The 14,255-nt window shown below is 35.2% G+C and overlaps 1 protein-coding gene across 3 annotated transcripts in view; it reads right to left on the bottom strand.

The window, feature by feature from the left end:
• The window catches only part of LOC110464038 (sodium-dependent dopamine transporter-like), a 129,044-nt gene that overhangs the window by 40,892 nt on the left and 73,897 nt on the right, over nt 1-14,255 (bottom strand). For all 3 annotated transcript variants that reach the window (XM_021519048.1, XM_021519046.1, XM_021519047.1), the window contains exon 2: nt 5,965-6,067. The gene's annotated coding sequence lies outside the window, so the exon portion shown is untranslated. The remainder of the gene's footprint in view (nt 1-5,964; nt 6,068-14,255) is intronic.

Here is a 14,255-nt window from a genome sequence, read left to right as displayed (position 1 = left end):
ATACTACATTGTGCTATGTTACCTTAATACCATATATGTACAAAACATAATGACACCTTATCCTAACCTTTTACATTAACAATAGACACGACAGCGGATTCCAGGGATATGGGAAGAGGGGTGAACGTCCGTAATATTACAATGGAAGCAGCATATCAATTTTGGTCTCTTCATTGAACCATTAACCCAGACAGAGCAGAGTACTAAACAGCAGTATTACGAGAAAGTGATGGGACACAGTAGACCTTTTTATGAACGATCTTTGGTGTAATATACTTAGAGAAATCAAGGTCTTTGTAATGGCACATAGGTGATTGACCTACATTACTTACTTCCGTAGAAAGTAGTGCTTGTTTTCTTAGCGCCCGATTTTTATGATGTATGGGGAATCATTAAGTCTGTTCGATGCTATACTAAAATAATAATTATGTAACCGTAATTAATTTGAATGTAATAAATATGTCATTGTGTTAAGTTGAAACAACGATATGCTTAAAAGTGCAAGGACAAATATTGAACCCTTAACGTTGTTATTTTAAAAGGGAAATAACATATACCATAGTCGCAAGATGTGTGGTCAAAGTCAACACGAAAATAGAAAACAACAAATCAAAAAACGTAATGGACGTTCTCCAAAATTGGAAGGGAAACAAAGCGATTAGGAAGGATTAAAGCGTTTCATGCACCACGTGTGGCGCCGGTCGTGATTTCCCCATCAAATGCAGGAAACAATACATGTAGATAAAAATCAGGCAAGCATACATGGCTTTTATGTTTTCGTGATAATATTCATTAGTTACAATTTAAGCAAATTGACAAGACCTGTTTTTGTGATGACTTTATAATTTACATGTAGTTAGAAATCAAGTAAGTTGACAGGACCTGCTTTACGTTTTCTTCATAATATTCACCTATATATAAGTATACCTGATTTGTTTTTTATACTTTCCTTATTATATACAAGTTGACAGGCTTTTTTATGTTTTCTTAATGATATAAATGTGGTTAGAAATCAGTGGACAGGACCTATGTTTATATACATAAAGGTGATAATTTTACTCATGAAACACGGTTGAATATGTTATATGACATACTGTATAGAATAAAGTGTTTCAGGAATATTTTTCGCGGCATGACGCTTTCTCTGAATACTACAAAATACTACCTGTTATCGATTATTCTAATTTACAATAGCAAACATACGTACTTTAATTGTGGTTAAAAGTAAATATTTGTGTCATGTTAGAAAGCGCGTGTTGTGAAACACCGTCAGCAAAGTTTCTCATATACATTCGACTTACAGCATACCATGTATGTTCTAAGTGTTTAGTTTGAATGATAAAAAATATAGAATAAGATTTATTTAAACAAAGCACCAAAACAAATCTCTTGCCAGAAAGTTTTCTTTTATGTTTGCGGAAGTAGATACACTTTAAACTCTTTCCCAAATAGGCGGCGCAACACATGGGCATCAATGATAGTCATGTCATCTCTTTATAAGTAGTTCAAGTAGCGAAAATTCAAACATCGTTAGAAAATCTCATGATGTCTCCTAGGTATCAGAGAAAACAATGTATATGTCTCGTTCGTGGGTGTGTACAAAGATAATTCATTGAAACCCTACTACACACAAGTTCGGAAAGGTTAGAAGTACTCTTATCTGTAGAGCTACGCCTCTTTGAAGAATTAGTTTAAATCTAGTTAACAACCTCCTCCTTCGTCTCCCTTAGATTATCCACTGTTCCATTTTGAAGACACTATCCTATAACTAGTCCAACGAGCTTAACAGAAAATGTATAGTAAACGTCTTGAAAAGCTAAATGTGACGATAGAAAGAAAAAAATTAAATTTGCAATTAATAACTTTTTAAACACAATAGATCCACTAACAAGGAAGTGTGCCCCCCCCCNCACACACACACACACACACACACACACACACACACACACACACACACACACACAAACACACCCACCCACCTTGGGGTTCCTAGCGTTGCACTACGTTCACTTTTGATTACGTCCCCTCAACTATATTATTTGACCTAAAGGTCATAGTTATCTATATCGTAAAAAGATGGCAACGCCCCGCAATGCATTCTGGGAGGTAAGTAATTGGCACGTTTTCAATCCCTGTCATGATCATTTGTGTAGTGCTAGCCACATGTATTTGACTTTACAGACACGTTTATTTATGATTGACATGATATTATAAATACAAGTCTTAATTTGCGCACAGTTTTTTACAAGTTTTTACCAACATTTTAGTGTTATATCAGAAAACATTTTACATGTCATACATGTTAACTTTAAATTCGTAGTTACCTGTGAAAAGTAACCTACATACAGTGTATTTAGAATGTGTATGCCGTAACTATGTATTTAAACAGCTTTTCCAGCATAATTTTCGATTTGAAAATAATATTTTTATAAAGAAACCTGTAGCTTGAGGGAAATTTCTGAAATATAACATTCTGTTCAGGTAATGGCACCATACCAGGGTTCGAATCCTGTAACTCCTCGTCATACTGTTGTGATAACCAACGGTAAGATCTCGGACCAGTAACGGTAAAATTATACCGAAAACGAAATTAAAGGGATGTCACTGTAAGTACAAAAAAAACACTGTGGAACTCTTTAGTGTTTGCCTGCAGTGGGACAGGGACCCTTAAATAGTTTGCCAACACGTCAACAATTTCCTTTATTTTGAAAGACACTTGACCGTGATGCTTTAGGGGTTTTGAAATGGTGACACCATGGGCCCACGCGTGGTAACGATGGATATCACATGGAAATGTTGTCTGTAGATTGTGCTCTGAATGGCGTTTAAATCCCGATTAAATTTCTCGGTTTCCATTAAATAACAATATATCATTACTAAAGGTTGTTTATTGTACAAATAATGCATCTGTATTGCCGATGAAATGTCGACTGAAAGCTGTTCGATACTGAAATAAACCTGTTCCGAATTATCACAGGGGCATTGTAATTGGCTATTGAGCGAAAGGATTTCTCCACTGACAATGACGTCTAGCGTTTTAAAACATTCCATCATTTAATTTCGTTTGATACTCGTTTAATTGATAAAAAGTGATCTCATGTATAAAATATTCATACAAGAAAAAACGAGGGCAAAATATTCCACGATATCTCCTGATACTGCGAACGGAATGTTTTTCGTGAAAGTATCATTTTCGTCATTCTGGGTCAAGTTACAAGGTGGTAGACTCTGCTGGTGGGTTTTTAGTCGCGGAGGTTTGACGTAACCTCGATAGCCACAGTTATATCTTTTGAGTTGTGGCACGGTTTAAAATACATGCTTCAATCAGCATTAATATGAAATTGACCAGTACCTTTCTAATTGAGGGCCGCGATGGCCAAGTGGTTTAGGCGTCTGACATTCTGCTACCACTAGCCCTCCACCACTGGGTCGCGTGTTAGAGACCTACGTGGGGCAGTCGCCCGGTAGTGGCCGTAGGTCAGTAGTTGTTTCTCCGGGAACTCCACCACAAACACCTGACACGTCCTTAAATGACCATAATTGTTAACAGGACATAAAACACAAACAAACCAAACTCTGTAATTGTTTACGAACCTCTCCTTCTGTTCCAACAGTAGTGTAGACCAAATAAAGTTCCCATCTGTTTGGCTGATAATATCAACGATGAGTCCAAGGAGGACGAAACAGTTTATGGCGAAGTGTAATTCAGTTTTTGCATACTTCAGCTTTTACCAAATTTTGTAGATGCAATCTCACGTTTGTGTCTTAAGTTCAACTTTTTAGAGTTAAGTACTTCCACGTAAACAGGACAAACAAATATGTATTCAAGACAAATGTCGATTTAATCATAGAATCATTATGTGTTACACGAACAATTCTGAAACTAATTGTCTGACGTAAATAAAATTCATTAACTACTAAATTACTAATTTACTTACCTAAAGGCAATTGCTGATGTAACGCTATTATGACGTCACAGCTGAGTCTCAAGATTGCTTTCATTGTTATAAAGAAAAAAAACTTTCCTCGAAAGATATTTGTTATGAAAGCAAATAAAAAGTTACAATAATGTGTTAAGATAAATACTTGCGAGATAGTTGGATTTGCAATCCATTTTTCTCGAGCATTTACCATTGACGCGAAAAACAAAACACTGGGTGAGTTCAAAACAGTATGTGTTAAACACAGCCCGATTGACGAGACAGATGTACCAAGGATACGGCTATCGTGTTCTGTCAAATGTCAATATTTATATTTGTTGTTGCAATGATATCGAAAATAGGGGGAGGTTAATGAAGAGAATATATAACTCGTTTTCATTTGATTATTATGACATTGGTGCAAATCAGATTTCAATATGTCACATCAATAAGAAAGTCGTCCTTCTGCAGTCGAAAAACTGTTTTACGATTCGGTTATTTCGAAAATGTGAATACCCGGTGTATCTGGGAAAAAAGGTTTAAGTCAAACCGCAGGTACATGTTACTGTATATCGCCTATTTATTTATGTTCACATATTTTCGCGATTGTTCATCCAATGGCATAATTTTGATGATCCGAACTCGCGAAATAATCAATGATCGCTAATTGGTCCAATGATCGCAAGTGGTCTCTGGTTAACTGAAATATTCGCGTTATCTTTGATTCCGAAATCTTCTCTTCTGGCGAATTAACGAAAAGAAAGTAATATCTTGCAAGAATTAAGTAATTAACAATATGTATTTTTAATTTAACTCGACAACCCCTTTTATCTCGACATTCGGTCGACTTAACAAGGTTTAAATGTTTTTCTATCTCGAACATTCAATAACAGGCAAATAGCTTTGGTTCCAACCAATAAACATTGTGGCCAGACAAAAGCGACAGATTCGTCAGGAAAACATTGGATAGAAAATCGATCTAGTTTGTGACATCCTAGATTTTATTTACAAAATAAAGTGTGTTTTAAGACTAAAATAAATATTTACATTGTCAAACAGCATTCAGTGAATTGGATTTTCAAGTCTTCAGTTGTCTACTACGCGGACTTTAATGCCCGGGTACAATATCGATACATACACGGCTATAGATACAGGACAGTCGTAGGTAACGCGGATCGCCTGTGTTACGACAAGCGTGGAAGGAGATCTTGTTATCTGACTTGATTCACTTTACAAAATTTATTGAAATTGTGTGTCAGAATGATTGCAACATCTATCAGAAATACAGCAATAATTTATCTACGAGAACAAAACAATCTGCATGCTTCGAAATGAAATTTTCCTAATCCACACATCATTGCATATGGACAGATGTTTTATTATTTGGAGCCGTTTGAGCAAGATACGTTGTCATTTGGAGGAAGGAAGGAAACAATAAGCAGGAGACATAGAGATGGAAGGCAGAGAAAGACAGACATAGAGAAAGACAGCGTATGAGAGAAGAGAGCAGACAGACAGATAAATGGGGACAGAGAAAAGAAAGAGATAGAGATGAGACAGAGCAGGAGATAAAGTTAGAGAACAGACAGAAAGACAGAAGAAAGAAAAAAACAAAGAGAAAGAAACAAATATGTAGAGAGGACAAAGAGACACAGAGACAGAGAAGAAGAGAGATAATGAAAGTGAGAGATTGAGAGAGGGACATAAAATGAAAGAAGGAAAGAGAAAAATAGTCAGTAATAGAGAGAGAAATTGTGAGATTGAGCTAGGAACAGAAAACAAACATAGAAAGCTTGTGAAAATTGCCCATAAGCCAAAGTCTTTTGCAACTGCAAATCAACTAATGTCTTGTCGAAATTTTGTTGCATTATAAAATCCTAGCAGAACATTACTGCTCCTGCAAAGACTTGATGCTGGCTGTGAGAAGAGAAGCAAGTTATCAGAAAAGAAACACCTTTATTACTTCGCTGCCATCGTTAGAGCATCTAAATGACAATTTTGATACTCTGTTGATAGTAGAATTAAGATAATGCAAGAAAAATACCTGTAAGGCTTTCCCTGGTATCAGTAGTGATTCCTCCGACTTGGAATGGTCACTGAAGCCGAGTTCACATATGTTCTGTCCATTTAGATTTTTTGCACACTGTCTGAAACACAGATAATAAAAATTCCGTTAAAGTTAGTTGAGGCTACTTTTTTTCATGCCTACTTCGGCATTACTCGGCATCTAACTAATGAAGCCGTGATGGTATTGATATTGGTCACGTGACCACTTTATGCCGTACAAACAAGCAAGCGAACTATCGGCTCTTTGGAGGTGGTGGTGTCAGTATCGTGGGGCTCCCCAGAGGGAGTTCGTACATAAAATATAAAAATAAAAAAAAAACTGAAAAAGGCTACTAATTTCCGCTCGAATATTGTTTCAATAGATGCAAATGAAACATTCAATAACAACAAGGTTGAGTAGCAACAATAAATTTTGAATTTTTCAATACTTTTTTTATTCTAAATGGATTTATTAATAATGGTCCCATTTGGTTAGATTCCTTTTTCAGGTTTAGCATTGTGAGAAGGTATTGATTTTCCTTTGTTACGCCTCAGAATTAGCCGTCGATAAGTCATATCGGCGCTATTACGAATTCATACTTAGGATCCTTAGTGTTTTTTCAACCTTTGATACAGGTCTTTATCTACTCGACAGTATACACAGTTAAATGAACAATTTACCGTTAGAGTGATGACAGACGACACCAACAAATGACAATAGACAACTTGACTACAAAGTAACACAATAGGAACAAAGCTAAGCTAATAGGCATCTATACAAATAACATAATGTCCATTTTAAGTGATATCGACCTTAATCAAAATATTATCCTTTATCTATATCGCATTATCAATCGATTGTTTAACAAAATTGTATAAGAGTGACAATATTATCATATTTGCCATTTATAGAATATTTCGTAGCCATAGGGTAATAGTATGGATAAAGGATGGCCCTAAATCGGGACTAAAATCAGCGCGATTTTGACAGGTTTATGTTGGCATAGAATTAGCTATAAAGTAAAACAACGAAATGGATAGCAAGTAGACAATGCATAATTCAAATATGGTTAAAGTAATTCATTATGAGTCCATGTATTATTTTACTTAAGTTGCGCTCAATCATAATTGCGCTAATTACTGTTTCTGTATATTGTTTTCTATAACGTACAATGTAGACACTTTCATTGCTAGAACAAGTACAATTATAGTGTCTTATAGTTTCAACAAAATGAGAAAAAAAAACTCATTTTAACTAAGAATGACGTTTTAAGCTGAAACAAAAGGCATATGTTTCTCTCGAAGCCTTTTTATATCGTTATATTTAATTAGCTGTAAAATCCATCTCCAATTGAGATTGTTTGGTGTTGCTATCACTACCACGGTTCTTCTATTGACGGGGTGACATTACACATATTTGATCTATTTGACCTAGATTTACCTTGCGGATGTCGTCGAAACAATATTCAAATACATTCAATGAAACCTGTAATTACATTCGGGAATGCGGTAAAATGTTCTCTTAACACGTGTTAAGTTAACGTTTAAACGGTTAGTCTCTTAACTCGGTTGGTCTCTTAACAAGACAGGAATCATAACTCTGTTAGTCTCTTAACTCGGTTAGTCTCTTAAATCGATTAGTCTCTTAACACGGTTAGTCTCTTAACTCTGTTAGTATCTTAACTCGGTTAATCTCTTTACAAGGTTAGTCTCTTAACACAGTTAGTCTCATAACACAGTTAGTCTCTTAACAAAGTTAGTCTCTAAACACAGTTATTCTCTTAACTCGATTAATCTCTTTACTCGGCTAGTCTCTTATCTCGATTAGTCTATAAACGCGCTATGTCTCTTAACACGGTTAGCCTCTTAACAAGGTTAGTCTCTTAACACGGTTAGTCTTTTACTGGATTAGGTTCTTAACACGTTTACTCTTTTGATATAATCTCTCATTCAGGTTTAACTGTATATGCTTGCATCACCGATATGCTAACCTTTTCACAATTATCAACTAAAACATTATATTTGTAGGCACATCTAGTATACATGTAGCATTATAATGACATTACACAACTTAATTTTAAAACTCAACGCTATATACTGTTAAAATGAGAAAACCTGGAATCTGGTCATGTTAACACTGTGACTCTAAACTGAGTGCGGTGTGGAAACGTTAACGCTGTGACTCTAAACTGAGTGCGTTGTGGAGACGTTAACGCTGTGATAATCCGCAATACGTCAAACAAAATTCTGTTTATGGAGTCCACACAGTTTGATATTTTCATTCACGATTATTTCACCTGTCGTGTTCGATAGATACGTATAAAGTGATAGCATTTCCTAAAGATTCTTCAAATATTTAGAAATGCAGTCAAAATGTGTTTTCTGTCATTGTTCTTTTTATAAGAAAAAAACATAAACATATCGGTCATATCATCTGGCAGTATTGCTAGATGCCTTGTCAGGGGTTATTCTGTGATGTTGATATTATCTGAATTTTTACACTTCATTGACTATATTCAAAGTACCTTTTGGCATTATTCGGAGTCATATCATTTAGATTTATATAATACACGGGAGAAGACGCAGAAAATTTTCTGCTGCAAAAAGACGTCCAAGAACTGGTCTGCATTTAAATACACATATGATATTTCAATCGTATTTTAAAGCAAAGCACCGTCTGTTTGATACTGCTTGATCGTCTTTGGTGACAAATCTAATTCTTCCACCAACTCCTGACAATGGGGTCTCAATTGCCCTCCAAACATACAGAAGTGATATAAGCTAACCTAGAAAACTGTTTATCAGAAATGAGCAAATATTGAGTGTCTATAGACAACGTCAGGTCAGAAAGCCACGTTTTCAGGATAACAACATGTCACACCTGATTTTCTTGAAAAGAGTCATAATGTTGATCTGAAGGTAATTTTTTAAATGCTCTTTACTTCATTTCTTAAATGCTCTTTACTTCATTTCTAAAGTGATGATTTTATATTATAAGAATACTGACTGCTTGTGGTCTGTCGGTCCCATAAGTTGGCCGTTACCTTGTAGCTGGAATATATTGTTGCACGGTTTCATTGAAACACTAGTTTCAGAATAATAATGTTGAATAATATTGTTGCAAGTGTTTGTCGCTATAAGGAGTTTATGCTGTATTTCTAGTAATTTTCGGAACGTTTTCGATTTGAATTCCCATTATTGTCACCTTTAATACCACTAATAGCAGTGTCCTAGAAGGACTCCATGGTCGAATGGTACAGTTCCAGCCTCTGCCCTTCTAGACCTTGCAATATAGTTCTCTTTTTTTCTTACCCTTTTTGAGTCCTCAGTCAACAAAACTAGAATATCTTGTGTCTCCAAAACAATAACAAATCATATATATTCTATTAGTATTATTGAGAGTCAATATTTAGTAACCGATTTCGTGCCATATGTCGATAGGAAGCTAATCATTCCTTTCTCTCAATGATAATACTTGAGGGCATATGTTATACATGTATATACAGTCAATAATTACCATTATAAACACCCTCGATATTTAACAAGAACCATATTTCCTCTTAGAAGCACATAGATATTGGGTTTTTCTAGTTTGCGACAATAATGATGGAAATATTATGAAAGGTTTCTTGTTCGTTCGGAATATAGGATCGAAATATACCATACCGAGCCTAAAAAAGATCTTCTTGTTGATATTGTGAACTGTATACTCCAGCCATTTATTTCCAATGCAATAGTTGACTTAAAAAAGCAAAACAGGCCTGACTCTACTCAAGTTTGTTTTTATTCTTTTTAATATGAATAGTTTTTTTCGAACATTTATCCTCTTGGGCTTCTGCCAACAGTCTCTACCTTTACAAATGTTCATTACCCTAATTTTTGACAAGAAAAACGTTTCTATAATTAGAATATTTCCTTTTCATAATGTTTCTCATTGTCTTAAGATATCCTTTTCAGTGGAAAAATAAAGATAAGGAATGTGTAACAAAAATTGGAGAAAGATAGAACAACATAAAAACTAGAATGACGGGGAATAAAGAGAAAAAACGAAATTAGTTAATACAAGAAAATTCACAGCTTAGTCGCCATACATTTTGTCACAGTACTGAACCAAGTGCGTGTATTTTTTTAATGTTTTACTCGGAACACAACAAGACGTTCGTGATGTCTCTGCTCTGATTCCTCCGGTATCATTATCACGGCTCGGCCGGACATTACGAAGTGTGATTTCTTCGTCTGTTTGATTGAGTACGCGATATATCAGAGTGCGGCAAGCAAACGATGTACACGGTAAATAAAAACATTGACATACACCCTTTGATGTTTGACGACTATTGAGCTCTAAATGTCAGTCGCTGCATTGGAATTGAACAGAACAGAACGTGTTGTAATGTGTCGTGAAACGGCACGCAACAGTGGGAAAGCAAATGAAAACATTTACAGGTTCAGTGCAGAATCGATTGAAACGTCAATACTAAAAGCTATAATGGTTACAAACTTGTCATTTGATGTCGTAAATTCATTAGTTCGAGTTTAAAATAAGTGTTTGTTTATGGTGGAGAGTTGTTGAACACCGGTATATCATAGGTGTACTTCCTAACATATTTTGGACACCATCTCTACAGTTGGGTGAACTAGAATATTTCAATTAAAAAGCACAATTACGATTTTAAAGACATTAAGAAAAGAATGTTTGTGAAAGTTTGAGAGTTGAAAATATCCTCAAGTGCATAATCAGGCATCATCTCTACAACAGGACAGACTAAATCCACTATGATCCAAAGATGAAATTCAATTTAAATTAGGTCGATAATGATGAGGATAATGATGATGATGATGTGATGATGTGATCATTACGATAATTACCGTCATTAAGGCATAGCCAATCAATGAAGATGAATAGTAATAATTAATAAGAACTGTTTTGAAACAATTTGTGAAATACGAAAACGAAAAAGTAAGCGAAGAATACTCATTTTGATACATCTGAAATGCAATCTAGTTATGTCACAATCCGTCACAAACCTGAAGTTTTCAGACTAGTTAACCCTTTCACCCCTATTAAACTTTAATAAACTCTACCATGCATTGATCTGGATAAGTCCATTATGATCTACAGTGGTGAAAGGGTTAAGGAAAGATCAATTCCTGATGAACAGTTGCTGCTGATATATCAATAACAGGAGTCGTGCTGGACAGTAGGCCATAGCACTCTAACAACCATTGTGTACTGGAAGAACTGTGATCTTTATTCAACATTTATACACCGTTAACGAAGCCAATCATGTGATAACTTAATACACTTATAGCATTACATCGGCGATAACTTCTGGTTACGACTAAGAACAGTAACTTTCATGCTCAAATCAAAGATGATATTTAAATACAAATATTAAAAACATGATATTCTACAAAGTAAACTATAATAGTAAAACCATGAATCCGTCACAAAAAAAGGTTGAACACTTGTAGTTGAGCAGAAAGGTAGTTACAGATGAAGAAATATAAGTTTCTTTTATTCGGAAAGCGAATGTGAGATTTCGCCGCCGTGAGGATTAAGCGCCAAAAGTCTTAATTATGATCGTACAATGACCAATTGCAAGCAAAGAAGCAAATTTTGGTAAACTTTGGTAAATGTAGCAAGGAAATCATGTTCCGGACAAACCTCTGTTCCAAAAATGAGCAAGGTTCATAACTCGGTTTTTTTTCAAAGAAACAATTACTTATTTCAGTACGCGACACTTCCCAGAATAAATAAGTACAGTATCAGACATTTTGTAAACGTTTGTAAAATACTTCAGAAGAAATGCTCCGGGGAAATATGTTGCAGTAATTAAGGAAACAATTTAATAACGAAGAGAAAACTGACGCACAAGCGCAAAAATATTTTATTCGCTGAAATTTAGTGCTTTTTTTTTTAAATAATTGCTGTATAATGTTTTCATCAAGTACACTCTGGCCACAATTATAGATTATAGATTTTGCACTCAGGGCATCGTAGTTTGTCCTCGAAGCCTCGTTGACATTGTCATGCCTCGTGTTTGTTAAGTAGATACCGACTCTCTTTGTGTTTTATGTAAACACCTCTTAACCGCCGTAATTAAGCGTTGGGTAATTTGTTACAAGAGTAAAGCTGGACCTTGCAACACAATTATAAAATAACCTGAATCATTTACAATTCGTCTAGTTCAATTAATAGACCATGAAACCCGTAGAGAGGTTGGGGGTTGACTAGCAGCGCTGGGAACAGCATAGCTACTGCGGTCATCGTTTCCAAACAGATCAATTGAGGCTCCCGACAGGGGAATCAGAAAGTCGTTACAACAGTTCGTCGGTTATGCTAACACGAGAGATCATTTTCATTTTAAAGTGATATATATGTGAAACAGAAGAATAAATAAAAATAATTGCTTATGCATTATTTTTTCCCGATTGTTTGCATATTGCAATCATGAAAATAATGCAGGTGGGCTATATTCATAAACGTGTTCTTATGTTCAAGCATCAGTTCCATGCAACTATTTTGTAACTTACTAAAATCACAATACATGCAGCTTCAAGATACTCAAGTTCCTCCAAATCATTGAAAATTATGAAATTTGAACAGTATTTTACCTGAAAAGTAATTTAACTGCAGCACGTCTGGTTACTCGTTCTCAAAAGAGAGGGCACATCTTCATTGCACCTGAACGATACAGGTCGCAGTACAAAATTTTGGTGTGCACATACAAGGCACTGAATGAGGCAGCTCCCCAGTACCTACAGAAGCTTGCTACCCTGTAACAGCCGTCACGATCACTGCAGCTGGAGACAGAATCATTCTTGTGTGTCCCCATCTCTCGTATTGTGACCTATAGAAACCGATGCTTTGAGAGGTTTTCGTCCACGTTGTGGAATAGCTTACCATCTGCTATTAGAAAGTCAAAGACACTGGCCAAATGCATGAAGGATATAAAGACCCATCTCTTCACGTCTGCATTTTAGGCTTTTTGCACAGTTATTCATTTATATACATATTGAGATAAGTATCTTCTTACTTAATATATAATGGTCATTGTAAGCCTTTTTTGTTTATCAAATATAACTAATACTATTATCCATATGTTTCAAAGCGCTTTAGAGTATTTTTTTATATAGGGCGCTATATTAATGTTGAATATCATTATTCAAGTACAGAATTTGGGTTGGAACTTGAGAACGGTTTCACGAATCTTTTAGCGTTAGACCAAATTTGTATTTGTTCGAGTTCAATGTTAAATGACGTATCTAAAGTCGTTTTTTCTAAAGTTTTTTCAAAAAATTAGTAACTGATTTCAGAAACTTTGTATTGTTGAATCAGAGATCAAACCCTTAAATCTGAGACACTGATGAAAAAGTCTGCCTTATTCGTTATTTTATGCCGTTGAATGAATACTTTTGATGTACTTCAGTCGATTAACAATATACTCATAACAAAAGTTGTTTTCACCTCCAATGCTACTCTGCTTTTATCTTCTTGACTTTTGATTAATTGCATGTTTGATATTGAAAGTTGTGTGTGTAAGTGTTCAAATGAGTAGAAAATTACATAATTTCAGTGCAGAAATTTAACGAGCTTCGACATAACCGGAAACCCAACACTTAGCGCACTCGCTAATTTCCATGCATTAATAATGTAGCGCTACAGCTATCAATGGTTATCAGGAACGGTGTACAAGCGCTTTTAAATAAGTGCGTAAAGATATGGTAACCACTAAAATAAGTACATTAACAGTAACTTCGGTTCAACAGAATCGTGTAAACCTCATATAAACCTTGCTGAGTAAAAACTGTATATACAGTAAAACTGTGTTACCGTTGACCGGAATATATCAAATCTAATTGTGGTCGCTGAGGTATTTGGGCTAGATTGTTTAACTACATCATTTAGGGATATTCTCTTTCCATTTCCAGTATCCAACAACCCGTAGGAAAGTTGAATGAGTGTTAGGAAATGGACAACTTATATTCAGAGATGATCAATATGCAGTCGTATTTTTATTAACTTCGTTTTGGAGTGAATTTGGTGGTTCACTAATGAGAGATGGTTGGTTATCAAATCCACAATGTTTGCAATTTGTAAATTAACGAATAATTATGATATTAATAATTCGAATTTCTTATCAACCGCTTTATCGCAACCTAGTTCGTAGGTCGTTTTTAAAGCAGTTCACAAATTATTATTCTTGGTTATAGGGCCTTTACAACCAGCCAATATCTTTCTCAACTACCAGGGGAGCATACAGCCGTTGCTGCCATTTCGGCGCTCAC

This window comes from Mizuhopecten yessoensis, unplaced genomic scaffold (assembly GCF_002113885.1).
Source record: "Mizuhopecten yessoensis strain PY_sf001 unplaced genomic scaffold, ASM211388v2 scaffold10951, whole genome shotgun sequence".
NCBI classification, from domain to species: domain Eukaryota; kingdom Metazoa; phylum Mollusca; class Bivalvia; order Pectinida; family Pectinidae; genus Mizuhopecten; species Mizuhopecten yessoensis.
This window is presented reverse-complemented; position numbering and strand designations above follow the sequence as displayed.